Below are 27837 nucleotides of genomic sequence, written 5' to 3' on the forward strand. Positions count from 1 at the left end.
CACTGATGACTTTTAAAGACAACTAAAGTCCAATGAATCTGTGATTACGAGCACAGGAATTTCAAAGGGCTTGCATATGAAAAGACTTCATGTCTGCCTTGTATTTATTACTACTTAAAAATGCAAGAAAATTAAGAAATACTTAATGTTACAGGAACAGTGGGGAGCTCCTACAGAGGCCGCTGCTGTGGCCATCCAGACCCACAGATTGCTGGCTAAGTCTTAAAGAAGTTGTTTTACTTTGAGTACAGGTGCTGTGCTGAAGGTCACACTGCCTGTGGCTGAACGAGGCCCAGAGCAGATCACACACCTTCCCTTTGCAGGGAGGAAGGAAAAACCACCACTGCCACATCAAGGGGCTCCTGCTCTGTGCCGGCATTCTCATGCCTGCCATGGAACACTTGCAGGCAACAACCGCAGAACATCTGGAGAGGCTTTCAAGGAGGAAAAAAAAAAAAAACAAACCCACAAAAAAATCACACAACCAAAATTTATAGCAGAAACATGTTTCCAAAGTTAACATTGCACAGCCAGAACTTCTGAGAAGGACCAAATGCTATTTTAGGAACTTTTGCTTCTTGGTTTTGCAGTTTCACTCCTAACATTTATTTTACATCATTTTACATCTTTATTTTTTAATGAGAAAAGAATGTTTTATCAGGTGTCCTCAGGATTTTTTGTTTTTCTCTGATTAGCTGAACACAGTTTGCCAGCCTATCTTCAAGCATTAAAGCAAAACAAAAAAAAAAGTTAGTTTTCAAAGCTGGGGGTGGCAGGACCATCTTTTGCATTATCCAAACTCTGAGTTCAAGCAGAAATAAGCTGAAAGCACCCTGGGCATATCCTCTTGTTTTCCTTTTGAAAAAAAAGTTACTCCTACATATAGAACAACCTGTCTGCGCTGAACGTGGAAATAGTTTAGGATATTAACTAAAAGAAACTCAGTCAACAAGATTTTTTGACTTAATTATTTCTGTTCTAACACAGATCAGAGCAAGTACTGCAGATTCAAACAGACAGTGTTTCTCTCTTCACTCCCTATGCTTTGTTTTTCTAAAGCGTTATCACTTCTGCTTTTCTCTCCATGTCCCACCAATCCCACTCAGCCTGCTACCTTCCCTTTGCCAGCAACCTCCACTTCTCCTTTGATACTCACCACCTTCCTTTGAGAACTGCCTGACGAATTAACACTTAATTAATAAAACTGAAGTTAAATTGTTCCAAGCAGTGCTGGGAACCTGGTAACTATCTGAAGCAAGAGAGGAATTGCACACCCTGAAAGTTTGTTTCTTCTAGCTGCTTTAGTTGGTCAAGCAATAGATAACTGCTTTTCCCTACAAATCTTGCATTACTTAGAGCCTTGGATCATCACTGATACTGCAACAACAATACAGTTTAAAATACACAACAATCACCTGCTAAATTCATTCTTTTTTTTTTCTCAGCTCAAATACAGTTGTACTAAGGGAGCAGACTCTGAGCAACAGAAGCTCTCATTAAGGCATTCTGATTTCCTTTAAGATACAACATGCACCACATCTATTTTATTACCAATTAAGGAAAACTCATTGATGTTCCATTACAATTAGAGCCACACAGAGAACCAAAGTTGGCATAAAACAAAAAATGGGATTCAAGGCCTAAATAAAGCTACTCTGATCTTCAGATTATTTTTATCATATTTTCAAGACACAAAGTGCTCAGCAGCAGCAGTTCTGCCTGCAGGTCCTACCCATCCTACACCCTGTCATGCTGTCGTACACCCAGCTGTGCTTGAGCATCTGTCTGCATGACCACCCTGTGAACCTGACCAGGGAGACCAGTGAGCTTTTTTTGTTTTGGTTTGTTTTGTTTTTTTTCCCAGACAGTCCTTGCTTGACTTTATGCTGTTGTTTCCAGCTGGCTTGGCCCCGCAGCACTTGGGCTCCGTGCAGAGGCAGGTGGCTGTTCTGCACCCATATGCCTTGAGGCCGCAGCTTTGCTGTGCTCCTGCATGGCCCAGTCATGCTGGCAGCACTGCAGGCACAGTGCCTTGAAACAGAAGGCTTAGTTTGTTTAGAACGTTAATATGAACGTTAGTGTTAGTCAGAGTAGAAATTGCTATTTCCTTGTCCTCAGGGGAATGTTTATGTTTTTACATGAATAGAAACAGGTTAGCTATGGAACAGATGAAAACATGAACACAGCTAGTTGCTTCCTCCATGCACTGAGGAAAGAAAGCAACACAAATCACAACCACACTGATCTTTCAGTGCCTTTCTTTTCTGTTTGAAAACGCAAAAAATGAGGAAGAGCGAAAGAGTTATTTGTGAGCATCTCATCACGGAGACATTTATGGGTGAGCAGACTGTGTAAATTCCCATGGAGGGCACCTGGTCCCTTCTTCCCACACAGAAGTGCTGTAATTTCAGGACCAAAGTGCTACAAGATAATGCCATCACTGCTCCTGCTGTCTATAAATAACAACTGCACTCAGATCCAGCAGTCACGTGGAAAGGCTGGCCCTCAATATATGCATGTGTGTGAACACGCGCTTTGAAACCCAAATAATTCTAATAATCTTGCATGAAATAAGCTTTAGATTTCCAAATTTAGCTCCAGTCCACGCACTCCCTATTGCTTGCAGAGGACCATTATTGTATTTTCCAGTGCAGCTCTTCCCTCAGAAGCTGCTGACGAGGGCATTAGCAGGGCATTGTGCGAAACCATATCATGCGCTGCTGCATGCAGGCTGCTGGTGCAGGCAAAGCCAGCAGCTCTCAGGCAGCCCCACTCCCCATCACCAGGCTCTCAGCAACTCAGGAGGAGGATGGCAGAGAAAACCATACAGTGCTAACGACACAATGAGACAGGTTATAGGGACAATTTCCTAAAGCAAAAATGCTTGAAGCAGTAGAGCAGTGCAAAATAATAATTATTTTTTGACATAATTTGAATATTAAACAAATCTATGCAGTGTTAGTAACAGAAATTGGAAAGCATTTTGGACAAATGGTGAATGACTTCTTGTTGGCTTTGTTTTATTTTGTTTTTCTGGGAAGATGACTAGAATACAATCTGACACAATCAACAGAGCCTACAAAAAATGTTGTTTACCTAAGATGGAGATACCCACAAGACACTATAGGGGTGAGATTTTCATCTTTGGAAGCAGAAACAGAAGCGAATCTAGCAAGAAGGGGAGGGGAGAGGGACACAGCAAGAGAACAGGATTTCCCAGCTGTCAGACTGTTAAATCTGCAGAGCTTCTCACAAGGACAATGTTTCTGTTTCGCAGCCTGCAGAAAAACAGCAGTTTGCACCAGCACTGAACAAACATCCTATCTAAATAGCAACCATGTCTCCTTTATGTTCCCAGAATATCTGGATCAAAGGATTCAAACTGGACGCTAGAACACCAAATACTACCAGAATGCACACAGTAAGATGCTGTTCCTGCTGATGGTAAATAAAACTGTCTGCTCTTGTTGAGAACTGTTTTGGATGAACTCCCACTCCTGCTGAAGTTGGTGGGAAACCCTATGAACAATTTTTGTAGCAATTAGAGCCAGCAACTTAAATTCACAGACTTTCAATCTGATCCTTTGGCTAAAACACACTAAGTCTGTAAAAGAAAATGCGGTATGTAGCACTAAATGTTGAGGTTAGTGGACAGTGGTGATGGGCTGACTTGGTCTAGATGACTTAAGTAGTCTTCTACAACCTTAATGATTCTGTGATAATTTTTCCTTTATACATTCACAATACTTTTGTATTAGCCCAAGCAATCATAACTGTCAACTTCTGTGATGTGTACTAAAACATTAGGTGGGAAAGTTACTAAACCAGCGGGTCTAAAACAATAGAAATGAGAGCAAAAGATAAGGGTTTTGAAAGGTGGATTAAGATGTGGTTGCCTGCAGACTGGGCCTGGCTATTCATTGCCTGGAGATTACAGAAAGGGCCTTTTGCAAGCACAGAACTACTCACTCCTTCCATTAAGAGCTTGAAAGAAATGCAATAAAAGTTCAAAACAAGATGGCATGGACAAAAATTTGTCAGCAAAATTAGCATAGGAATGTTTTCTGGAAGGAGCTGGTTACTTGAAGGGCTTGAAAGAAAGAAGGGGTTTGCAGCCAAGGATTAGGAAATTTTCTCTAAAGGGAATAAATGAAAACATGAGGGTGGAGGAGGAGATGAAGGGAACCCTCAAGAGCAACAGAAACAGGGAACAAGGACAAAGGCACCAAAGAGCAGATAAGAGGGCAAAGTCCAGACCTGTAAGGAGAAGGAAGAATGGGTAATTATCACAGTTTCAAGAAGGTGTGATCTTTCACCTGCACACTTTAAGTGTTGTATTGTACTCTGTAAACAACATTTTCCTCCAGCTTAGAACCCATATTTACATGTCCCTATGGAAGGGGGAAAAAAAAAAAAAGCCAAATCTGGACAAATTCAAATAATTAAGGCAGGGGCAGGCAATACCCCACCTACTCTTGTCTAAGGAAACACAAGTAAATCTGCATTAACAGCTTGTACCTTGGTGCTACAAAAATGATAAATTACATCATTTCAAATGTCATGTTTTGTGCCCCTCTTTATTGTCCCTAGGGTACAAGCTGCTCTGTGGATGTGCTCCTGCTTGTATTCTACACACATGCTTAATCCTTGCAGCTCTTCAGTAGCACAACCCCTCTGAAAGAAAGAACCGGCTGTTGAAAACATCTGTTTTGATCTCTCTTGGATTTCAAGCTGATTGTCTAAGATCAATCGAGGATACCAGCTCAAGTTCCAAAAGCTGTCAAGAAGGGTTTTAAAAAAAATGAAATACAGGCAATGAAACTTGGCTGTGATGTTGGCCAAAAAAAAAAAAAAAAAGGTAAAAAATATTTTTTAACTTCCTACACAACATAGTTGTTCTCCCTCTGTCTTCTGAGTCATATCTGCTCATGTTACTAAGAAAGCCCCACAGAGCCAATATCGCCATGGAAGAACAAGATGTATTTTCAACCAGCTTTTTAGCTGATTCCAGTTGCTGCAGAGCCTTTATTTTCAAAATTGACACAAGCAGCAGAAGAAGCACTGTGAATTTCTGGTTCCTGATACTTTAATTTGTAAACCAGGGACATTTGGTTTGGAAAGGTAACAGCAGACAGTGAGTACTCTATCTGTCTAGCAAGGTAACTCTTGAAGGATGGCATCATGTTTCCTTCTTCTTTATACAGTTCTTACAGCTCTCGACCTAGAAATGCTATTGGAACTTCCAGCATGACCATGCAAATACTACGTATTACAATAACACATAAAAGTAAAAAAGATAACTAAAAAAAAGAATAGTGCAAAACTTTTCCAAACTGCAAGATGAACTGATTTTGTCGCAGTATCCTGAAGCAGGTGTTTTTCAGAGGCAGAGTTGAGCACAGCCATGCATCAAGCCCATGCAGATATACAGGTAAACAAAGTACTGCTTTTATCTGCAAGCCGCCAGTAAACACTAGCTAATCCTCACCTAATCCTATGAAGAGAAGAACATCATCCTAGTTTAACCAAGAGGGAAACCAAGGTAGCGAAATAATCCTTTAGGGAGAACACTCAGGTTAGAAAGCCGCAGAGACCAGCTATTGTCTGAAGGTGTAGTGAGATCACATCCAGGTGCTGCTAGGGTGAGGGAGCCGAGTCCAACTGACTGGTAGGTCTATATAAACATTTCTATCCATTCTGATACACTGCTGCTGTTGAAATTTCTGTCTCTCTGAAGGATCGTTTGGACAACTCTTGACAAAAAGACCATGAAGGAGAGTACAGATTTGGTCATGAGCATAGAACAGGATTTTCATGCCTATAGAACAGCCTTGAACAAAGAGAACAACTGTCCCAGAGGATAATGCCAATCATTAAGGCCATACATTCTCAACCATCCACAGCATTCTGAAGAGAAAAGGATCAACACACTCAACATCAGATGTGAGATTAGAGCTCAGAGGCTCTTTTCACAACCTGAATGCAGACCACCAGACTATGCTAATCTGACAGGAAGAATCCTGGAGGGAGCTGGAAAAAAGACAGATTCGTGTCACAGAAAATGAACCGGGGATTCTAAAACCTCTTTGCAAATTTCTGTACAAGCAAATGCATCCCTGAACACTAGAGAACAAATAATAACTACGCTGTAAAGGCTGAAAAGTGTCCTATTTAAGTGGACTCCTGAGCATGTGCACAGGCTTGGAACATGCTCTGCTCTGTAGCCTGCCTGACTCTGTGAGCCATGGTGACAGTGAGATCTGACATAGGTCCACCAATATCAGCCAGAGCATCACTGAGAGGGAACAGGTTCACAGCTGAAGGCTAGGATCAAACAACCAAAGTTTGCAGTGAAGTAGCGTCATTCACTAGAGTATTTATAAGGGGTAATATCTCAAAGTTCTCACTGAGTACAGAATAAGTTCCTGATATTACAGAGTGGAATAAACTAACAGGAAAGATATCTTGAAGGAAGCCTTATAAAGCCAAAATGTATTTAATCCTGTGAAACTCTATGAATCAGTAACGATAGCAGAACACAACATAGGTAAGCCATCAGTAACACCTCTGAGATAAAAGGAATACACTGAAAAGATACAAAGACTTCATAAGGAAAGACTGAAAGAATGATTATACAACTATAGCAAATGTTACTGTAGGCATCATGATAAAACCAATAAAATCTTTTATCAGATAGGTTCCTGAAAGTTTCTGCAGACAGATGATGAATTAAAAAAAAGATAGCAAAACCCCCAGCCCAGACCCATGTAGGCTAAGGTGCAGGAGAGAGAGTGGGTGTGAAGCATAACTGCTGTAGTAATGACACAAGTAACAAGAGAGCAATTAACAAAGAATGCTGTAATCTCATGTAACTGATACTGAAGTGTGCATGCAGTGTGTGTCCCAGACCCACTGAGTTACAAATCATAAGGGCTTTCTGAAAGACCTCTTCTAGTAAAGGTGAGAAACTATACTGGTTCAACACAGTGCTCTTGTAGGTTCCATTTTTGTTCTATCCATTCTAAGTAATGGACTACAAAAATGTAGTATGTTAAGTAAGGTGAAAGGATCTCAGTATCAAAACCGCTTAACTCAGTGGAGCAGAGACTCCTTCTTCAAGTGTCTTTGTACAATGCTTAGCACAATGGGATTTCTGATTTAGATAAGAAAACTAACCACATATTAATAACTAGTAATGGCAAATGCCTTGTTCTCCATGAAAGAGCACATGTGTAAGAAATGACAATAAAAAAAAAAAAACAAAAAAAAACCACCTAATATCAGTCCAGTGAAATAGTAGTGAAACTGCCTAAACCTTGTGAAATCACACGACATTTTAAATGACATTCTAAATTACTATAAAAACTTGAAAAACATTATGTTACTGTGCTGCCTCCTAAGTTGCACCATGGGGACCAAGCCATAGTGAGTTTAGTTTTCAGTTTAGAAGTGTGTATTAAAGAATGCTTTGGCTCTTAGCAATAGACGGAGAATGAGTTAAAAGAAATCAATGATATCAGCTATGGCAAAAAAATTAGCTGTTGTTATTTTGCTTAAAAGGTGGTAAACACTATTGGATAAGGCAAAATTTCTCTAAAAACAATGTTCAAAATACATGGAAAGTAAATAAGTGAAGGGATTGCAACACAGTAGACAAGAGTATGGCGCCTAGGCACTACACCTTGGTTGTCAGGGTCATGCCCAAGAAGCAGGATGGCCAACAGAGCTTCTCAGAGAGAGAATGGGAGAAAAGGGGTAAAAAATGGGAGTGAGTAGGTAGAAGAAAGTAGAAAAAGGGATTTACTTGGTAAAACAGTCTCATGTTTATGAGCTCTCCCATCATACTGTTTGTACCCCAAGCCCCAAGTTTAAAAGCCATTTCTCCACCCCACAAGGGAGGACCTCCCTTGCAATGGAGGACATGGGATTCCCAGAGCCCAACCCTCCACCAAAAGAGCTTGTTTCAGTGCCAGGATGACAGGCATGGCAGAATTCAGGGCATTTTCTGACCAGTTCCAATAACTTAGTTTTAATCTTCACAGGGTATATTACTTCTTGTAGAAAGAAGTCATCACGTACCACTTCTACACGTGTTGAAACATTGTAGAAGTGGTATGTGAGGACTTCTTCCTACAAGAAGTAATATGAATAAAAGCCTACCAATACCTCCAGAAGCTAGTGATATCAGTCTTTTTTATTCCTTAGCCTAAGCAGTACCATGTCTCAGAAAGCATATTGACAGCCCAGCTTGACAGGTTGCTGTGGAAGATGACCTGCAAGGCCACTATAAAGATGGCCAGCTGGACATGTCTTCCCCAAGAGCCTCCAGATCAGTTTCAGGCTGTCTATCATTTAATCTAAAAAATAAATAAAAATAAAATAAAATAGGCACTGAAAGTATGTTTTGGAGAAAAGCCAGTTGTAACACAAGTTGCTTTGTCTGCAAATCCAAAAATACAGCCTCATTCACTCTCAAGAGAAACTATTCATAGATAGAAAGAACACTGCATAATTTGTAGGTCTTTGCAGAGGTTTTTTTTCCCCCCAAGAATCCCTTTTCCTAGAAACAGCATGAGCCAGACAGAGCTTTTTGCCCCCCTACCAGTCTTGAATATTTTAGGTCTTGTATGAGTGAATCGTAAAGAGCTGTGACACAAAGTTCAGTTTAACTAACTGCTGAACAGGAAAGCACTCATTACTCATTTAAAAGCATCCTTTGTGTAAATGACTACAGCAGAGAATGATGAATTAAAAAAAAAAAAAAAAAAAGGAAAAAATCTCCCACAGGCCCCATGAACAGAGCCCATCTATGCAGCACGGTGTGAGCAGCAGGCGGACACCACTCTCTCCTTTCTCTGCTCTCCACAGCTGACCTTGTTGGTCTGCTGGATCCGAGTCACTGCTCCATGTTTGTATACACAGCAGCAGCAGCCAGCCCATGGTTCTAAATGTCAGCACAGACCCTGCCTTCACCCTGCCTTCAGGGCTTTGATTGCCAACAAGAAATCTTAGACTTGTGAAGAAGTTTGTTCAAGGAGAGGCACACCAATTAATATCCGTTAATATGAGCGGTTACATCACTGTACAAGAGTTCCAGGAAGGGAAGCACTAGAATTCAATTTAGCATGTAGACACAGAGGATATAAATTACCTACACCCTGTGCTGGCCACAGAACAAGCTACAGCAGTGAGAAGAACTACCCCTCATCTGCACAGAATTCAGTTGGTCAGTTAATCTTATTGCTTTTCTTAAAGATGAAATTCTATATTATAGTGAAAACTGTAAGTTGCTGAGTCTCAGTTTAAAGAGCTTTAGAAGAATTAACCTCAGTTTAATATGCCGAAACAGGTAACTGAATACTTCACAGCAAAGGCCAACCAGCACAGCTTCTGGAAGATGTCAGCAGCACTAAGCCTGCAGTGGGGCTCATCCCTACCCTGCAGCCACCCCTTCCAGAAGCTGCGCACACACACACCCCTTGCACAAAACTACTGAGGAACCAGGCTAGGGAACTGCAGCAATGGGCCTTGTCATTGGCTTGGACGTGCTTCCTAGGAAAAAGCAAGAATCACAGCTCTCAATATGATAAACAATTATGGTGCGAGTGGGGTCAAAGCCAGGACAAAACATAATGGTGTTCAATACAGTCATCCAGTATCTGGAAACAAGCTTCAAAGTAAAATGACAAAACTTGCAGATGACACATTTCTGTGTCAGAGACAGACAAGATGGGGAAGAAAACAAGGTGGATGGGCAACTAGATGCCATACTACATTTTATTCTGAGGAATGTGACCATTTGTACCAGTTTGAAGTATGACTGGGCTCTAAGTCTGTATATCTTTCCAAGAGAAGGGCATGGAACTGTAAAAAGCTGAATGAAGTAATCAGTGTATGGTTAGAAAGATGACACCAGAGAGGAAATGGCAATAGTATTTCAGTTACTGCTGAGTAAGACAAAGACTCATTGTTCAGTGGAACATGGTATATGGCTTTGGTTACTCTGCCCTAAAATGCTAAGCAAATAGTCAAAAGTTTTAGAGATCAGAAAAAATGGCTGAAAAAGACTGCAAAGACATACAAATGAGTAAACAGTGAAAGCCCCTATTATTGAGAGAGACATTAAAAAGGGCTATAGAAACACAAAGCTTCATGGAAAAGACGTACCTGATAGAAAAGGTTTTGAAACTATGCTACTATATGCAGAAAAGTATATATGTTTTTTCATTTCTCCTAGTTTTCTCTTTTACACAGTTCAACACTCACTTCATAGACAACCCTTCTATAAAGTATTTATGAAGCCAAAACTAGAGTGGGATTCAAAATAAAATTCAGCATTTCTATGTATATGTGCTTGCTGACATTAGAAAAGATAAATGACATGAATAGGCATTATATTATAATCCTTATTATTAGAAGTATAGCAATAGCTGTACACATTTGTTGTAGTGACATCTAAGATCAGAAGTAGAAGAAAAAAGTTATTTTCTGTAATGAAAGATACTAACTTCAAAAAACCCCAGTAATTGCTCTTACCTAATTATTCTATTATATCCAACATTTGCCTCTACAATGAAAGTAACACATATGTAATTCTTGTGTTACTTAAAAAGGCAACAAGCTTAGCTCAAAAGCCTGAAAACTAAGGATTAGAAAACTGAAGACCAGAAAACAAGAAGTGATTCATACAAGACTGCCGCCTATACAATGAACTGGAGCAGTGCATTTTAAATCAATCTGTTCATTCCAGGCAATGTGTATGTTGGGACAATTATTTGTTTTCCTTTCTCCAATGTTTAGTCACCATAAAAACCATCTACATGAAAACAGCTTGTGTTTTACAGTTCAGATGAAGCTTATAAAAAATTAATAGAATGTGAAAAAGGAAACATGATGATACATAGAGATTATATGTCCAAATGACAAGAGGTACATGCAGGTCTCATTGACAATACACTTAGTTCAGTTTCACATCTGAGGCAATATTTTAAACCTAAAAGTTGAGTTACAAAATGAACATTAAAAGTCTTTAGCTGTCATGCCAGAACTAAAATGCACATGAATTGAAGAATTTACTCAGTGGCTTTTCTTTTGCTAATTGGAAGTACAGAAAGAGAGAAATTCCAGTGAAGTCTGGAGCGCACCCAGGAGAAAGGCAAAACCTGCAGCATGGGATTCTGTCTGCTGGGTGGGATTCCAACTACTTTTCTAGGGCCAATGATGCTGACACCCTCTCCATGACTTGGACGACTCAAGGATTCAGTTCCTACCCTAGCTCCAGATCCACATGCTTCTTGAAGTGGGAACAAGGACGTGACTGGTCCATTTAAGCAGCACAGCTCATTGAGCAGGCCATGCCAAGGGGCAACTCTTATCCTTGTGCTTTACCCTAGAAATCTCAGCAGGTTATTAAGGAGAGAAGCTGGTAGAAAATTCACTCAACAGTTTTCCCAGCTCATCTGGGATTTCTCTACCTTCACACAGTGACCTTGCGTAGTATTGCTCTTTTAAAATTGCATTGAATCAGTCCAGTGGAACTGTTTTTCTGCTTTCCCAGCAACAGATACTAAGACATACACTAAACTGCCTTCTGATGCCTTATTTATTATTTGCTATTTCCTACTAATTCCTTAAGATCAAGTGCAAATACGAGCAGTAACACATCAAGTTAAAACTAGTCACAAAAAGTGTAGCCTAGAACTGGGCTTGCATCATAAATGCTTACCTTCGATTTGTTATCAAGGTGGGAATTAAACTCAGATAAGCAAGTATAAAGAGGTCTTTTTAAAGTTCCTCATTTATTCTCCTTAACCTTAACAGTCTCTGTTCTACAGCACATTACAAGAATAGGAAACAGCTGTGAACTGACGTTCATTAACACAAAGGGTTGGGGAAGAAATAAAGGTAATCAAGTGCACGTAGCAAATTATGAGAATCAAATCCCACTCACCTTTTAGAGTTGTATTTATTTTATAGCTTGACATGGTAAAACTAGCAAATAAAGAAAAGGAAGAAAAAGATTGAATTCATAATAATAGACACGGTTCTGTGAGCAGCTCTTTTGTAAAGAAAAAACAAATTTCTGGATTTTAAAACTAAGAAATGAGTGCTCCTCTCTGAGTGCATAACCCAGCCCCACTGCCGAGTGCTTGCAGGGGTTGCCAGCACTCTGATACACCTCTAATAGCTCTGTGAACAAAATCTCTGTAACTCAACAATCCTGTGACTGCTTTTGGATGTATTGCTATACTGTAGTTGTCTACATGATTACATTTCCAGCTGCCATTTCACGGTAATTTCATGCAAATTCCTTCCTGTTTACATTTGATGCTTTTAATACCATTGTTTTCTAAGGAATTTCAAGTAAGTATTTACCTCAATGAGTCTGAACTGGTGAAATTAAATTAAACAAAATAAAAACAGTTGTATGTGCCTCTCTGCTGAAGAGGCAGCCTAGACTGCCAATCTGCATCACTCTTGAAGCACATTAGTAAGCAATACGCAGGCTGCTAAGATAAAATATGGTGAAATTACAAACACTAACAAATCATAAGAAAACAGAAACTATGATAATAATTAGGTTAAAGGTCCTGTTCCACTAACAGGGACAAGGAAGGAAACTGTACAGCACGTACTAATTCAATTCTATCATAAACTGGCTAGGGCCACTGTTGTTGAGATGAATCATTTGATTCTTCTTCAGAATCATTTCCCTGCTTATAGCATTTTGCTCTTCACATCTGCCTTACCTATTAAAAGAAAAGGAATGCATGACGCTGGAGATCCTGCAATAGCACATGTGCCCCCTGGGCACAGCTGACAGGAGCACAGTTACTAAACACACTCAGCTGGCTGCACACAGACCCAGCACAGTGCTGGCCAGCCTCCTCCCAGCACAAGGGAAATCTGCAAAAACTGCTTTAAAATCCCAGACAAACATTTTTATTTCACATCATGTTTCAGTTCTATGAAAGTGTTGTCAGCTCAGTTTTTCACATTTAGCCATATACACTGTTGTCTATTGGAAGCCTGTAAAGCAAAAAGTGGATCTGAAGTAGTGAATTTTTATTAGACACTGGAGCTTCCCCTTCCCTATACCATATCTTCTATAGCTTGGGGAGCTCTTCCACACCAATGTTCCTGAGTGCAGGCAGGCTCACAGGGCTTTGTGTGCAGGCATGTTGTTCAGGTAACCAGAAAGCAGATGAGTATGAGTTTCAACAGAGAAATATACTGCAGCAAAATAACCAAAGTAACTTGGCAGAAGCCATAGCTCCTGCCTGCAACCACACTGTGCAGGAATGAGAGCTGACAAATAATCTAGTTCTGAGTTCAGCACAGGCTTCCTCAGGTAGAAAATGTAAGCTGCTTGGCAAATCGTCTCCATGCTAGGATGAATTCTAGCCCTGCCTTGAGCAACACATTGGTCTACCACTAATTTCTCATTTTATTTCTCATTTTAGGTTCACTGAACTGTAACATCAATAGAACATCACTGGTGGATTAAGAAGGTATTAAAAAAGGCTAAACATGACATTCCAGACAAGAGACTACCAAGTGCTAGAATGAGCTATTATGCTAAAACTGCCAGCACATGGAGAAGAGCTGTCCCAAATTATTGTCATTTGATCTAAATACTGGGTATCTGTCAAAAGATACATAGAAAAAAAAAGAGCAATCAGATTTCCTTAGAGGAAAAGTAACACTGGAAGAAGATGACCAGCAGCAACATTTATCTTTGAACAGATCTTCCAAATACAGTTAGAGACTATTTAGCTGGAAAAACGGACCACATCAATTTTGGCATAAAAGGCATAACTGTATTTTAATTCATTTACAAAAGGCTCACAGATGTGGTTTAGACAAAAGTTGCTCAAGCTGCAACTAATCCTAGCTCAGGAAAGTTCCAGTTTCTTTCCAAAGGGTAGGTCACTGCATGGAAGAGCAAAAAAAAAAACAAACCATTGAACAGCCTTGGGAATATATGAAAAACAGTTTGTAGTAATCGAGAGTTGGGTATTTTTATAGTGAAATAGGCTAAAGCACTTCTTCATGCAAAAGCACTTCTTATCATGCAAAAATCAAATAAAGCTGAGGTTGCTGAAATAGAAAAAAAGATTTTATATGCTTTTTGGTCAATATTTTGGGGCAACCAAAATTCAGTGAAGACTATAAAAGATGAAACCCATTTAAATTGGGTTCATCATTTCTTTGATAGTTGTCTGAATCAGAAACTCAAAATAAAAGGCCTTCTGGACTAAAACCTACAGATTACATATAGGTTTGAATCAGACTAATCCCAAAAATGACTCCTGAAGAGTGAAGATTTATTTATTCAATTCCATAATGCAAAGGAGAATCTCATGGACGTATGACATCCTCCTGCAGCTCAATTGCTCGCCAGTCTTTAAATGTCAGCCTTTTTTCCCCTACAGAATTTGTAGATTAAGTCTGTTTACTGGCATTCATGGATGCCAAAACTAAAAGAAAAAATGATGCTATGGGGAGGAGGACAGATTCCAGGGATTTACGGAAAAATATCCTTTGGAGAGTGTCTGGAAATAAATGTGCTAGAACACGCACCTCATCTAACCACAAACTATCAGTACATTTTCAGACTCCCTACACTGACTAACTTCAGAAACAATCAGTGTTTGAATATGCAGCATGAGATAACTACAGAATAAAAGATTCTGCCAGAGGCATGTTTCTTAAATTTGCCATTCCTTGTGACCACTTCAGTAGATATTCTGCCAGCACAATCACCCTTGAAAAGTTTGATATACGTGCCTATTGCAAATAAAGTTTGTATCAGCAAAGAAAAGTGATTTTGCTAGTTTATGGCTTATACTAATACCTTGAGTGAAACAAGCTGTATCAGCAAAAGGATGCTTTTGCTATAGAACTACACGTACCTTAGCACTTTTGTTTGTACTGAGACTTGTAAATAACTACAGCCCTTAACATTTCCATGCTCACACAAGTTTTATGTGTAAGACCTTACTTAGGTGATCTCTTTCACACTGCTGAAAATTTCTTGTCGTATCTTAATACCTTTCTTCCAGATTTCAGAGACCCCTGAAACCCAATAACGCTGTCTCCAAAAGGTGCAGGCCTCTCACATCACTCAACACCTAAGTTCAGTGGAAGACGGGTAAATTTTCAGAGCACAGCTTATGAAAAAGGAAGGGTAGGCAACTCTCTTGGAAAATGTAAAGGGGTTGTATGAGGTTTGCTAATTAGCTGATTGCTAATTTATAGCAGCAAAAGTTTAATTAAAGTTTTAAAATTTATCAATTCCATAATTACCAAAGAATGCTTGATTTGGTAATCCCTCTACTCTCTTTTCTCTTTTCCCACCAGCACTGTCAAATGCAACACAGTCCCCTCTCTTCCAAAGGCAGAGATACCTTGCAGCTTTTCAGAGAGAAATTACCACCACTGGAGAAAATCTGATTATGGATTATTTTGCTGTTTGAGTCAATACTGATATATCTAGATATTACTACACAATCTTCAATTTCTAGTGTAATTAGGACTAGAAAGGGGAGTTAAGGACAGGCTAGAAATATCTTAATCATCAATGAAATCTGCAGCAGAAGCTTCTGGAGAGTACCACTCAGATTCTTCCCCCTAGGGTACGCGATTCATGCAAAACTGATCTCAAAACAGATTACTCAAACAATGAAAATGCATATGGGAAAACTCAACTGTAGGGTCTAGTTTTAGATGGTGACAACTGGCAAAAGTTTTCAAAAATGCCTGAGTCTGCTAACAATCTAAAGTCTCTGAAGATGTCTTAGAAAAAATTGCCAAATACTGTGTGTGAAACTGTACATCATCTTGAAATGGCACAAATTAAAAGGGTGGCTTACTGTGATTCCACTGATAGAAAACTGAGATCCACAATTAGCCTTCAAGTTAAGGTAACTAGAGCTTTCTAAAGTGAGATTTTTGAAAAATTAGCAACTGTTTGATATGCTTTGTGAAGATCAACAAATATAGAGACATTGCAGTGTAAAGACAATGAATAATAAATAATATTTTCACAGTAAGACAAACTTTCATACTGCAGTAAAAGAGACATTTTTACAGTCAGGCTACTGCACAAATGCAGGCACAGAAGCAGGAAGTGAGACAGTATTAGGAAGAAGTGCCAGCATACACTAAACAGCATCAAAAATAGGCAGAATGAAGCTGCAGAGGAAATACACAGGCTACTATTTGGGACAATAGTAAGACTAAGACCAGAGACTGTTCAGCTCACATGTACTATTACTCCATGATCAGACTTCTCTCATTTCAATTCGCTTTGGGCCATTCTGACACCTTTTATAATTTGTTCATCCTCAAATTGATTAAATGGCTGGAAAACCAAATGCATATTTCATGTAAAGTACCCATCACCCTGTTAATCAGGATGATGTAGGCGAAGTCTGAGTGTTCACATGGGTTGGACACATGTGCTCTGGCTACAGAAGAGACATTTGTAACTGAGAAGTAGAAAGCTCAGATTAAAACATAGCAGTAACAGAAGCCACTACAACTGGAAATCAACATGGAGAACGAAGCAATCTAAGCACTAACAGAGGTCTCATTTTCCAATGATCTGCTTCAGCTTTATGTGATTTGACACTAAGAACACAGCAGCAAATCAGGACTGATCAGTCTGGCATGGTGGAAACCTGTTTGTCTGACTGCACAAACTATTCTTTCATTGCAGAAAAACTAAAACTTATTAAAGAGTAGGTATCTGAGTACCCTGTGATCTGAATAAATAAACAACAGTGATGTACTGGAAAGAGATGTCCATTGTTCCCCACTTTTTTTCAAGCTTCTTTCATAGCTTTGCCATGAGAGAGAGTAGAAATGGTAATGGTTGAGGTACTTCCTCTTAACACAAAAATACAACCTTTAAAACACTGTTTCCTTGGAGCAAGAAAGCATTCTAAACTTTCCCCAGTGGAATGCTGCTGCTTGAGCAGAGCCCACTCTCTCAACCAAGCCATTAATTCTGCTCAGCTTCAAACCCTTCCAAAACACCGCGGACGATTTTACTCAAAAAGAAAATTGTCAATGACACGTCTGTCACTCATTCCCAAGACAAGCACAGAAAACAGTGTAATGTCTGGCTTGCTACCACAAGCTCATCACTTTTGCATCTGCTAGCAACAGCTGATGAGATCATTCACTAGACTGTCAGGAAATAAAAATATTACCCATCAATATACTCAAGCTCTGGATCACAAGGGACAGTCCATCTTGTGACAATCTCCAGGGCTGCCCAATGACTGATTTCATACTCTTATCTCTGTCCCTTATTGCTCCTTGCCAGGAGGGCCCTGGGATATTCTTGGGATTTGTATACCAAATAAAAGGGAAACATACCTATAACTTTTAGAGGTTTAGGATTTTGGAGCATTCCAGCTCAGTATTTAGTATTGAGTGTAACTGTTTTTGAAAGCTGTCAAAATTGACACAGAAGTTACTCTTTCAGCAGGATGGCAATTTATCTATGTGTTCTCCTTGCTCAGATGCCAATTTGTTCCAGCATCCCTCCCAATTAATGTTACCTCAAACAACCCAAACATTTTTTATGTGTCTGTGAGGGGTGGGATTACTTCTTTTCACTTTAATAGCAGAGACTGCATTTTATTTTGCTCTTACATTGCTTGTTTGTGCTATATGAGAAAAACAGAGGTGTAAAAATCTCTGTAATAGGTCTTCTCCTTGTAAATGAAATAGCTGCAGTGCATTTCCCTCTACCAGTTACGTGTAAGGTCTCAAATGAAATACTTTCAACAGCAGCATTTCATTAGCTTTCTTCTCTTCCCTTACCTTGAGTCACCCTGATGATGTTTAAAGACTGAGTCAGCACTACTTCAGAAGCCAAAGCTGAATTACCTTTTAAGCAAATAAAGCAGTATTAACAACTTGCAATAATTGGAATTGAACAGATCACATGCAGCAGCCTCACAGAAACCAGAGACTGTGCTGAACAGGGACTCAGCATGCAGGCCCAGATAAGGGGACTTGCCAAACCCCACTATGGGGTGCACATAAAATTAGTTGAATTGCTTCTCTGGTACTTCTCAGTTTCTTTTGGCTATGACACATGTAATTTCTCTCGATTAATGAACATTACAGAATGTAGAGATGGTGATACTGACCACAGGGCACTGTGTTATAATGACATGGAGACCATGGAGGTTCTACAACTACTTTCAGCATTCCACCTGAGAACTGACCAGCAAAAGGTAAACTATCTCTTGTGCTACCTTAATTTGCTCAGGACAAGCTGCGAAAGTGGTAAAAGCAGGTACCTGCACAGTGTTACCATCCTTGCAGATCTTGCTCTGCAGTTTCTAAGGCTGTCAGAGCAGCACCTTCTGTGAGCACCAAACTGACTGCAAAGACCTCACAAAGAGGACTGACATTCCCTTCTAGCTCATGTCATTGCACGATGCCCACGGACTGACAAATGTATATAGCAATGTGTCCTGACTGCTTGCTTAAAGAAGCAAGTTCCCACTGAAATAGCTGCAGAGCTTAATCAGAGCACTACAGGTACAAGAAAAAAAAAAAAGAAAAAAAAAAGAAAAAATGAAAAAGCCAAAAAAGACAATTGAGAAGAAAACGAGGAGATTCCACATTTTTCCTTATACATATGTTTGAGAAAATCAAATTTTTTTGCAGTTTCTGAAGTATTACTAGGAAGTAAAAGCAAAACAAGCAAGAAAGAACACTTCAACCAGTTCAAATGTGTGTTCAAGTGGAGGTAAGAAACCACTTAAAGCTCTTACAGGATTATAAGCCCCTCTGACAGGTCTGATAATTTTCAAGGCCTAATTCTATTACAGTATCCGGCAGACTGCAAGGGCACATTTTACTAACTGTAGGCCACCAGGTCACGATAGATGTTGACAGAAAACATTAAAGGTTAAGTAGATATAAGGCCATAAAGCACTTCAAGTGGTACAATGGCAGCAGTGTTAACTAGCAAACATGGGACTGCTTCAGAGGAGAAAAAAGTAGTCAGGTCTTTCACCACCAGCAGTCACTGAGAATTCCAGAAGAACCAAGCATGCAGGTTGACCAGAACTGGGCACATTCACACGCCATGAAAACCCTCTTTATTTACCAAAGTCCATTTGTTATTCATAAAGTGTAAGACAGGACTAAATAATATGAACAAGTTTAGCAGACCTACCTACACAATAGATTTTAGAGGTCTTCTGCCAGCAATCTCCAAGAGAGGCAGTGCAGTTGGACCCACACACATCCCAGCAGTGGGCACAGACACCAGCCAATGGCTATAGCATTTGGATTTGGAGAATTACACTCACATGCTCACAGTGATGCCAATGTGAGCCAACAGTAAAAACAAATGATCAAGACCACAATTTTCTGCTAGACCCCCCACCTAAAACTTACTCAAGAATAACTGCAGGTGGTCACACACACTTCAGCAATGCAGAGTATTTACTCAACACATTAATGCAGCAGCTGTAACTTGGAGATGCAATTTTGAGTGCCCTGTTCTTAAAGGTGCCTAGTTACAATAACAACGGCCTCAGCCAGAGAGCATAAAAACTAATATTTCACATTCCAATCCACAGAAAGGAAGGTGAAACACAAAAGTTGTTTTCAGAACATATTGCCTGTGTATATGGAAAAGGCTTGCAGCTCTTTGGCATACTTTCTTCTATACAGCACTATGAGAATATTCACTAATAAACTATTTTTTTTTTAATTTTTTTTTAAAGATAAAAATTGAACTCCTCTGAATGACATCTATCTGGATAAGAAACTACCACAATTGCAAACAGTTGAATTAAAAGCTGTTCAATATCTAAGGGGGGAGGGAGTTGACTACTGACCAAATCTGACATACAAATAGCTTGCTAATTTGTCAGTGAGCCAAAATAAATGGAATGGGCTGGCTACAGGTGCAGGTAAATGCCTCAGAAAAAGACATCAATAAATCATTTAGCTCTATATAACATTTTAGATTACAGTCATTTAACACAAAGAACACCTTTGACTCTGCAACATAATTTGTGAATGCTCCAAGTGAACCACTTTATGTCAACACTAAAGATGGGACTTTAAAACTTCTTTATTTTATCTCTTATAATTTACTCTTAAGTGAAATTATAAATGGTGTCCTCTATGCTGCCTTTTGCAAAATACAAAATCCAAGACTTAGGTTATTATGTAATAATGAACAACTAACTTTCCAAGTCCTAAACTCTATTGATGAGAGAATAAATCTCTCCCTGATATATATATATATATTTTTTAGATAGAAACACAATGAAGCTTCATGAATATCAGGTGATTCATACAGCCAGCATCCCAGACCCACTAAATTTAAAAGTGTCTATATCGAACAGTTGGTCATGGTATATTAAAATTATTCCTTCAAGTCCCCATAATTCTTCATCTCAAATACCTCTTTAGAAGTCCATCCACAGGATAGCTTATATCTTTGATCAGACATACTCTGCAGGGCCCTTTCTTTTTGCAAATGATATGAGGATCCACAAATAACAAACAGAAGCTTAAACACATGTTGAAAAGAAGGTTGTTCTCATATATGGCCCAGAAACACAAGTGCCTAAATATTCCTATTTTTCTAAGAGTTATAGGCAAGAACAATAAAGCCATTTGCGAAAATGATTAAGATCTCTGATTCCTAATGGACTAAGACCGTATGAGAGTGTATATGGCTGTTTCTGTTTTTAACTTGATTCCAATGCGATTTCTCTCTAACAACATATTTCTTGACATCCATAAATTACTTTGGATAGTCTCCTTAAGGAACTTTTCAGGTAAATTAGTCAACTAAAAAACCACAGTATTTTCACCCCAAGGAATAGTTAGAAACCATTCATAGCCATTTAATAGGACAATCTTACAATGTCAGTCTACCTTTAGGGAGACAATGAAGTTGAGAGGTTTCTAACCTCTCATTTGCCCTATTACTGAAAAAGCAGTAAGAGTGAACACGGACACAAAGGTAAGTACAGATATAAAGAACTGATGCTTAGTTACAAAAATGCACCATTAAGAAAACACCAATAGATGTTATTGCATCTGGGATGGGAGGAACTTTTACACACTTGCAACCAAACATGATAGCTATGCACACTGCCAAACATGCATTATGAATCAGAGCCAACAGCCAAACTTGGATGGAGCCCCAGTTACGGCTGCAAAGTTCATTGAGGTATTACCAAACATATCAAAAAACAACAAAGGGTACGATACAACCTCTGTCACATCTGCTGTCTGAGCAGCAAGGCTGGAGTTAAATCTATCGACAGCAACAAAATGAGAATGTTGAGAAATATCAGTAGCAGACCTCGCTAAGAGAACACGGAGACCTACAAGCTGCTCAAGGCAGTCAAATAACAGCCTGTGATCAATAGAAGCAAATACTGCTGGCAGATCAAGCAGGATCAAGACTACATAAGCCACTGCAATCTGTATGCATAAGTAAATCATGACAGGCTCCTCCAAAAGCCTCCATGTTAGGGCAATGCTTGAAATACTCAACTTTCTTAAACAGTTGGAGAGTGTCAGTACATAAGACAGTAAAAGTAACGGTACTTTAACATCCTTCCTAGATGTTAACAGAATATAGATAAACAAGAGATTATGCAGAACAGGATTTTTTTTTTTCTTTTCCTGCTACTTAGCAATGCAATTTCTTGTTAATAAACTGCTGAATGTATTAAATCACTAGAGCAAAGAAGAGGTCAGTAAGGAGCAGAGCTGTGCATTGAAAACAGAGGCATATGACAATCTTCCATGAGCAGTCTTTATTATTTTTCTGGACTTGAGTAAGAAAAGATACCCAAAAACAAGTAAAGGAGTGATTTTTACAAACATTCCAGGTTGTCCTAGTTCAGCTTCCACTATATCACTCTCTATCAGCTTCATTTATATCTAAGGTAGGTCAAATTTTAAAAATCCAGTACAAGTAGTTTAATAAAAAGAATGAAAAAAAAAAAAAGAAAAGAAAAAGAAAAAGGAACTCATCTAGGTATTAGAACATTACACTCAAATATAATTCTAACAAGGTCACATTTACCAACAATTGTGTGTTTCTGTCTGCTTCCAGGATTTTAACACAGCAAGAGTCCCGTTTGCCTCTCCTCTGAAACTGAAGGGATTTAAGAGGAACTCAGGAGGTACAGAAAACACCAACTGTTAACAAGCAAATTCAGTTGGAGGAATTAGACACTGATAAACGAACATAAAAGGTTCTTCATCAAACTGATGAGAGCTGTACTTCAGTTACAACAAAGAACAAGAGTTAGGAGCTTAGCTGGGTGTCTGAACATGTCATTGGTATCAGTAAAGACAACTGAGAATTAAATTAACTTTTTTTTCTGGGATAGATAAAACTGGTACTGGTTGCACTGGATCAGTGTTGACAGAACGAGACCCAACAAGCCCAGAAACAGGAGTAGTAACACTCCAGAGGATGCAGGATGTTTGAGAATTATTCAGATCAACAACTAGATATCTATTATGGGTACGTTGAGTGGCAGCCTTCCACACTGCTTTAGTGATTACTGTCCCAAGGTCACTATGTCTTGTCTTGATCTTACAGAGAAAATCCTTAAGGGAACTTGCAATTAAAAATGCAGAAACAGCCTATGTACGTGCCAGACTGGCTGGCTGCCCCCTCATTGATGATGAATGGATGCACACTCTTCTCCATGCCTTAAAAGCTATTAGTGCTTTGTTTTATTCTGCATACGTGTAACTTTTGGTAATTATTGAAACATACAACCTATTTTGAAGGCCAGCTCAACCTTTTACACACTGAGAAAGATGATTTGGGAGCAATTATTTGTCCTCGGAGGCCTTCCAGTCTGCCTTCCAGCCAGACCCAGGGATGCTTTCCTGGCCCACAGAGAGGGGCAACCCAGGTGGCAGAGGTCATCTCCATTTCCTTGCCCCCATTATCAAGCTTGGCACTAACCTAATGTACCCTAAAGTTTATCTTTGTGTCACTGTTTTGGAGAATAGCCCTGTTCCTCTAAAGGTGCATTTTGTGCCTAGGAGAACCTAGTGGGAGGGTGGAGTGCTGAGCTATCTTGTAAATTCATGCAACACTAGCAAGTTACTCCCTGAACTAGTATTTTATACACTTAAACACCCTTTTGCTAAGGCATTTTGTGAGCAGGTATACAAGGTAGAATTTCTGTCCCTGTCTTGCTGCTGGAAGAGCCAAGAGATATTAACTCAATGTACTTACTTTTCCAATGCTTTAACTTTTCTCTACTTTTATAAGGAACTTGTTTTTGTCACTGGAAACAAACAAGCAGTAACCTTACACCACAGTAAAATGGATGTTTCACTGTACTGATGCTAGTATTTCGTCACAGCCCTTTCTGGTCTATTCTGGAAAAGCAACACCAAGCAAACCACCTAGCAAATTCAGAGGACTGGCAGTGGGGAACTTTGTTGCAACACTATTTTTTAAACCTTGAGGATATGTCTGTGCTGCATTATGTGCTGTACCCTGCAAGGTACTCAAGGTACAGACCATCCACTCAGCCTGCTCAGCAACCTGCATAGCTCTGCTCCCTGCTGGTACCCGGGTCATGTCCTCCAGCTCCAGCCTGAACCCCTCTAAACTGTTCTGCCATCAGTGATGGCTGAGCAGCACTGGGGGAAGCCTTGCTGTTGGCCTCCAACAGGTGGTCTCATGGGGGCCTGTGACAGTGACTTCCTCTGCGTTCTGCAAAGCCTCAGAGGAAGTTTTTTTCTGTGTCAGATGCTCCTCTTAACTTAAGAGGAACAAAAGCAGAGAACTTCTTCACCTGAGATCTCTGGAACATCACTTAATTTTAGCAATGTCCCACATCATGAGGTTTCCGTTGTTTTAGTTTTCCTAGCTAGCTTTTACTCCCTTTGTGTTAAATATAATGTTCTGTATTCTTTTGCCATGAGAGAAAAGAAACATTACACTTGTAAAATCCCATAGAGTGACAGTTTCCTGTTGGTTGCCCACTACTAAGATTTCTTGCTGCTGTTGATCACTAATACCCTTGATTATGAGGAAGTACAACAACAGCAGCCAAGAGGCCTTGCATCATCACAACCCCAGTGACAGCTGAAACTAGCATGGGAACTTCTGTGTCATAAGCTTAGCTTGGGACACAGAAAAATACAACCCACTTGGCTGAGTTACACATCCAATAATTGCTGGTGTTTTGGGGGCGTGGGCTGGGAATTGAGCTGGATTTAGCAACTGTTAGCCTAATGGCCATACAAACCTTTATGACAATAGAAAGTTTACCTTGCTAGATCCTTCTCTCTAAACTACCACTCTGTAATTAAAACTGCACCTGTTACTACAACAAATTGTTTTATTAACTGAGTCCAAAGTACCCGCTATTAATAATTTTCTCACTGTTAGTTCGAACACTTGACATTTTTATTTGTGACCAACACCTTTTCTGTGTCACAGGGGACCTTCCTTTCTTGGGTGCCAATGGCACATCCAGCACAAGGATTCCAGGACTAAACATCTGCACAAGCAACACAAATAAGGGTTTCTCTGAAGTATGTACACAGCAACATTATCGTCAGTTTTGCTGAGACCCCAGCACACAGAGATCTGTCATTTATACCCATCTTACCAGAAACCTAAGCCAAGTTAGAAGCTTAAGACTAAGTTTTGAATTTCTCTCAAGATCAATATTTTCAATTGCTACTACAAAACTGTACCTTGCCCATTCAGAAAATTTCTTTACTTGTGAAACATCACTGTATTTGTAGCTATATTTCCCCAAAGATTTCTGAGGGGTTCTCCAGAAAGGAGCAAGGTACTTTTTTTTTCTTTAATCAAAAATTCCATCCTAATTTCAAAATTGAGCCTTTGGTAATAGTCTCCTGCTTGCTTAAAATTAAACTGATGTGTCACTGATTGAGTTCTTCAGATAGAATTTTACTTAAACTTTTGTTCCTATGCTTTACCCTAGTTTAACTGTCATTTTCATTTAAATAGTAAGCAAAAAGAGGAACAAGATTCTGCTAAGCTGATAGGTGAGAACACAGAGAAAACATGTTTGTTCAGCTTCTACTTTTCTGCATTTTAGTTAGCTACCAATAACAACTTTATTTACCAACATAGCTACAATAATGTTCTAACTTAAGGAAAAATCTGAGGGAATCACAGGTAACTTAGAGCAATTTTAACTGGGCCTTAATTTTGCGTACTTCCATTTCCAGGTAGTGTTTGGGCCATGCCAACTGTTTCTCTTAGGTCATCCCAGCCTACTGAGGCTTCTTAAAAGAAACAGTCTCCACAGTAACTTCTCTCTCTCCAAGATCCACAGATCTGCACCACAGTCACCATCATCTGCTGTTTTCTGAGCCAAGATAAAATGTTGCCCTAAACAAGGATTCAAGCTGACCAGTTCAGCCAGTCACCTCTGTCTGGATGGAGCGTTTATTTGATACAAAGTCAACAGATACTATGGGATTTTCAGCCAGATCATAGCAAAGGCTCACCCGAACATAGTCAAGGTATTTTGTGAAGTCAATGCAAGTTTTAATGACGAGTTTTGACAGTGACTTCAGTGACACTGAATGCTGATGCTATTTTAGATAAAGTCTCTTTCACTTTGTGCTGCAGTTTTACTGCTGGGTGAGTTGGTAAGCAGAACAGCAAGTTTTCCCCCAAGAAGCCATGCTGCTGATACTTGCTGGGTGTAAACAGCAGAGTTCCAAATGCTAAAGTCACCTAAATCTGATGAGTTTAATTTCTGCTGTACCTTAATCCATACCACCTTATTCAGGTGCTCACTTTATTTCATGTAACTCTAACAAAAAATATACCACCACCCTGTGCACCACTTAGCAGTCTAAGATTCACTCTGGCACCACAAGTTTTAAACTTTGTGAAAACTCTTAAGACCACATGCAAATTAATTAATCTCTTTAGCTTTCACACAGGCAAATAAATTAAAAAGACATTATTGGTAAACACAAGGGGCAAGAAGCTTGTCATCTCAAATACTGAGACTACTGCTGACATGCACACTTCTTGGGAGCCGTCTTGGAACGCACTTATGACAGACACACACAGTTTGTGAGTTATGCATGACAAGGTCTTCATAAGACAGCGAAAATGAAATGGTGGCAGCACCGCTGTCGCTGCCGTTTGCAGAACAGCACGTCATGTTCTGACAGCACCAGGCAGGCTAAAGTTGAAGAAAACACCACTGATGTGCACTGTTGCTTTTTGGCTTTATGACTACAGGTAAAATAAAGATTCTCATGCAAAAAAAAATTACACATTTCACCTTCTAAAATAAGAATATCATAAATGCCAGCTAAATGAGCCAGATGTGCACTTCCTTCTCACATCCCCAAACCTCATCGGGGCGCACACAATGAGCAGTAACTGTATGCAAATCTGTCCCAGTTTCCTCCTGAAGCTGCCTTTCATCCCCTGGTGCTGCTGTTTCCTTCTGACAACATGCAGCACTGCCTTACCCACAATCACCCGCGCTGCCACACGCACACACACACATTCAGGCAGGCTGGCACACACACACACACACACACACACACGCCCCCCCCCCCCCCCCCCCCCCCCCCCCCCCCCCCCCCCCCCCCCCCAAGAAACCAACTTACCCACAAGTTATCTTTCATTCAGAAAACTAGTCCTCCTTTGCTCCCCCTCCTCTGCTTTTTCCTGTCTCTCTTCTGCTGCAGAAAAAGGCCACATATGTCTGAAAGCACTTCTAGGCAGGAACCAGCCAGTGCAGAACAAAGGCAGTCGGGGTTGCCTTAATCTCGGCAGAAGGCAGCCAGTAGCTATTTTCAAGCTTGTTCTCTCTCCCCCCTCTGAGGGCACCCTGCTCTGTTTCTCCCTCTCTCTCTCTCTTTGCCTGTCCAGCTACTGCACAACACACATCAATTATTCATTGCTTGTCTCCCGGTTTCCAGGCAAAACCAATCACAGATGGAGTCTTGCTAATGGGCTCATACCGTACTTGCCAACAGGCTATTTGTGCTCGAGCTACAACCCTCTAGAGACAATAAAGAGAATCAGGTTAAGCTTTAAAACTTCACACATACGCGAACAGACCTAAAACAGCAATATACATGTAAGCATCCGTATGACATTGCTTAGGAGTACGTCTTTGGCAGACGGCATGGAAAAAGGCTGCTTTAAATCTTCTGAAAGGGTTTTAAGAAAAATCAAACGCTCAGAAAATCTCACCTCAGCTGCATGTTACTGATATTGATGGTTTTCTTTTCTGCCTCTAGTGATCCATCTCTTGCCTTCCCATTATACCTCTCCCTCCTCCTCTCATACTCATACACGCGCACGCACACATACACACGCACACACACACACATGCAGCCACAGCCACTTTGCCAGAAGGGAGAGGGAGGGAGGGAGAGAAAGAGAGAGGGAGGAGGGAGAAAAAAAAAAAAAAAAAAGCAAAAAGCAAAAAAAAAAAAAGAAAAGCAGGCAGCTCACATTTCAAACTTGCAAGGAGGGGTGGTGCTTAAAACGCCAGGACAAAGCCTCCGCCTCTGGCACTCAGCCAAGATACAAAAATAAATCCCCTTGATCAATTAATTGGAAGCAACACTTGTCCGAGTCTGCATAACAAACCATTAAGGTCACTGAGGCTGAAAAGTCTTTAGATTTGGAAAATCTTATACACTTGTATCCCCCCTCCCCTGTTTGCTGAATGCTGTTGACTAAATCCATCAAACTAGGCACGCTAATTAGCGGCCAGAGCCGCTGCTGCAGTGGAGCAGCACTGGCGGCACCTGGCAAGGCAGCGC

At 40.0% G+C, this 27837-nt stretch overlaps 1 protein-coding gene across 10 annotated transcripts in view; it reads right to left on the minus strand.

Annotated features, from left to right (window-relative positions):
• The window catches only part of ZMIZ1 (zinc finger MIZ-type containing 1), a 319493-nt gene that overhangs the window by 60395 nt on the left and 231261 nt on the right, over positions 1–27837 (minus strand). Inside the window, exon 1 of one of the 10 annotated variants that reach the window (XM_015866344.2) lies at positions 27260–27432. The exons of 8 other annotated variants lie outside the window; for them this stretch is intronic. The gene's annotated coding sequence lies outside the window, so the exon portion shown is untranslated. Of the gene's footprint in view, positions 1–26667; positions 26951–27259; positions 27433–27837 lie in introns of those variants that run through there. One more of the 10 variants, XM_015866345.2, reaches the window with a different exon arrangement.

The sequence above is a fragment of the Coturnix japonica genome, chromosome 6, assembly GCF_001577835.2.
Source record: "Coturnix japonica isolate 7356 chromosome 6, Coturnix japonica 2.1, whole genome shotgun sequence".
Taxonomy (NCBI): domain Eukaryota; kingdom Metazoa; phylum Chordata; class Aves; order Galliformes; family Phasianidae; genus Coturnix; species Coturnix japonica.